The sequence below is a fragment of the Solea senegalensis genome, linkage group LG11, assembly GCF_019176455.1.
Source record: "Solea senegalensis isolate Sse05_10M linkage group LG11, IFAPA_SoseM_1, whole genome shotgun sequence".
Lineage (NCBI taxonomy): Eukaryota > Metazoa > Chordata > Actinopteri > Pleuronectiformes > Soleidae > Solea > Solea senegalensis.
The window spans coordinates 26,434,426-26,437,536 of NC_058031.1; the positions used below are offsets into that span (position 1 = coordinate 26,434,426).

Consider the following 3,111-nt stretch of genomic DNA (forward strand, 5'->3'; position numbering starts at 1 on the left):
GGGTGAGTCTGTGACAGACAAATTAAGAAGCTGCTGGAAAGTAAGCACATTAGTATGAAAGTATTTTGTTATTCATATAAAATAATGTGATCTTATTGAAGCATTTAAGTTTTATTATGGGTATTGAAGCTAAAATCACTATTTCTGACGTTATGAAAGGTGTAGCTTTTCACAATGACTGTATGATGCATTTAAATGGTAAAAACCTGTATTTTTTTTGTTAGTTTTGATATTATGGGATTCAGACAGGCTCAGACCATGGCCTTTGCTATTGATGAGATCAACAGAAACTCCAACCTGCTGCCTGATGTGACTCTGGGATACAGTCTGTATGATAACTGCGTCCAACTAGGAATTGCATTTCGTGCAGCACTAACCTTAGTCAGTGGTCAAGAAGAGCAAGTTACATTAGAGGAGAACTGTGTAGGAACTCCTCCAGTCCTAGGGATTGTCGGTGATTCTTCCTCGACCCGTACTATTGCCATATCCACAGTCTTAGGTCCGTACAGAGTGCCTCTGGTAAGTTGCTTTTTTGTATTTCATGTCACTCATTATTGTGATGTATTTTAAAATGTACCTTAGATAATTAATTGTAATTTAGGTTTGGTCATTTGAAGAATCAACATTCAAATCTTGAAGAAAAAAAACATGCTCTGTTGTTTTGCAGGTGAGTTATTTTGCCACATGTTCCTGCCTGAGTGATCGCCACAGATTTCCATCTTTCTTCAGGACCATCCCGAGTGATGCTTTTCAGGTGAAAATCAATTTACTAAATCAAAATGCATGAAACAAATCATGTGCAACAACATACCATATATACTGCAGTGAAAAATAATAACGATTTGTGATTTGAGAAATGCTGATATTAGTCAAATAAAGAAAAAATCCACAGAAGTGGATCAAGTCTTTAGTGGGACCTACACTTACATTTAAACAATATCATGACCCCGACTCTCTTAAACCTGGAGTGAACCATAGTTAATGTGACTGTTATAAACCTGTTTGTCCTACTATTTCATGTCCAAATCTCTGCTTGTTTAGCAGGATTTCTAGTAAAGATGATTCCAGCCTGTGCACTAATCCCTCTGCTCTGTGTCCACATAGGTGAATGCTATGATTCAGATTCTAAAACACTTTGGTTGGACTTGGGCAGGTCTGCTCATTAATGATAATGATTATGGATTCCACGCTGCCCAATCCTTTCACTCTGATCTGGGTCCAGCTGGTGGAGGTTGTCTGGCTTACACAGAGACTTTGCCCCGTGTTTATGACCCTGCTGAACTAAAGAGAATAGTGGATGTGATGAGGAAATCTACAGCTCGAGCGGTGATTGTGTTTGCAAATCAAAGTCGCATGCTCAACCTTATAAAAGAGGTAAGTTTTGATGTATATTCAATAAAGATTGGCATACGACTGTTTTCTCTGTAAATCTGATTTTTACATTTACTTAGTTTCTGTCCAATAGATGTAAATGATGATGTAACAACGCTGACTTCTTAAAGGTTCTTCTAGGAGTATTTTAGAAATAGAATGTTTAAGCATCACTCTGCTTGTGTTGCTGTGTAACACACATGCTGAAAATGCTTTGCTTTCTTTTTCCATCCAAATGCAGAGTTGTAGCTTTTGGTTCATTTTTCTGGCTTGTTCATAGGATTATGGGTAGTTTTGGTGAACTCCTCCTGGCCCTGCGGTTGAGAACACTCAAAAAGTGTAAAACACTCAAACTCATCATGAAGACTGGTTAAAGATAAAGGACTTTTCTAGTCTTGATGACCACTCAAAATTGCTTGCGTGTTACACAAAAATATTAAAATAAATCATTCAGATTTTATTCTCACAAAACAAAATTAGTATGTTGAATAAAGCGTCACCTGAGGAATCATATCAGTGTAAAATATGATTTCTGTCCAATGCTTGATTTTGAAAAATGCCAGTCAGTGGTCTGAGAGCTGAGGGGAGGGAGGAGGGAAGAACTGTGGGGAGCAGTCATGGGGTGTGGTCCTGCATTAATTCTTACACCAAGTTCCAAGATGTGAGGTGCTCAGTCTGAGGAGCCTCTCGATCGCTCACACTGAAGTGGAAAGGCAACAAACTGACAGCTCTGCTGTTTAAAAAAGGGGGAGGAGTCTGGGACAATGAACTAAGCACTGGTTGGCAAGATGATTATGAGGAGTAAGCGTGGCTGCAGTGCAAACAGATGAAAAACAGATTACTACCATGGGTTGTAAAGTTTGGTTAAATTATGCAAAAAAACATGCAGATAAGGTGCATAGTGGGATAAATGTCCTTAGATTTTACGCCAGATAGCAGTAACACCAGTAGCCTGGTGCTGAACACACACCTCTGACTGATCAGAATCCTGTGCAGAGGGTGGGAGGCGTTATCCAGGATGGACAGGATCCCCATGGTCTATCCAGATATCCAGGGACCTTTTCTCTGCCACTGACACCATAGAGTCCAGCTCTGTGCTTACCACAGATCCTGTCCTCCACACCCCGCTGTCCAGCCATATTGCATCCTTCATGATGCTGCCTCCCCAGCACACCACAGCATAGGAGAAGACACTGGCTACTACAGTCTGGTAGAACATCAGCAGCAGTTTTTTGCAGATGTTGAAGGACCTCAGCCTCCTCAGGAATTACAGATGACTCTGTCTCTGCCTGTGGATAGTGTCAGTGTTCACTGACCAGTCCAGTCTGTCATCCAGCTGTGGATGGTGATGGTCTTCATCCCCTCCCATCCCTCTGCAGTTTCTGTTCCACCTTCCAGCTGTAGGAATCCTGCAGAAGTTCACATAGCCTGTGAAACAGTGTGTGACCCCCTTGATGTCATCATTGTGTGGTTCAATCAGCACATTTCAATCCGTGGACTCAAAGCAGTCCCTCAGAGCCTCCTCTGCCTCAGGGGTCCACTTCCTGAAGGAGCAGGTGGTTGTGGGCTGCCTCTGGATCTTCGGTTTGTATTCAGGGTGAAGAAATACCAGATTGTGATCAGCTTCTGGCAGTGGAGACAGGGGGTGGCTGTGCGTTCTTAGCGTTAGCATACAGTAGGTCTATTGTCCGGTTCAGTCTGGTGGGGCAGTCTACAGATTGATAAAAATCCTAAAGAGCA

At 41.9% G+C, this 3,111-nt stretch overlaps 1 long non-coding RNA gene across 1 annotated transcript; it reads left to right on the forward strand.

Annotated features, from left to right (window-relative positions):
• The first annotated feature begins 290 nt into the window (after nt 1-290).
• On the forward strand, nt 291-1,139 carry LOC122776791. Its single transcript, XR_006361263.1, has 3 exons — nt 291-519; nt 668-754; nt 1,105-1,139. It is a non-coding gene; the product is annotated as an uncharacterized LOC122776791 (long non-coding RNA).
• Nucleotides 1,140-3,111: the final 1,972 nt, after the last annotated feature.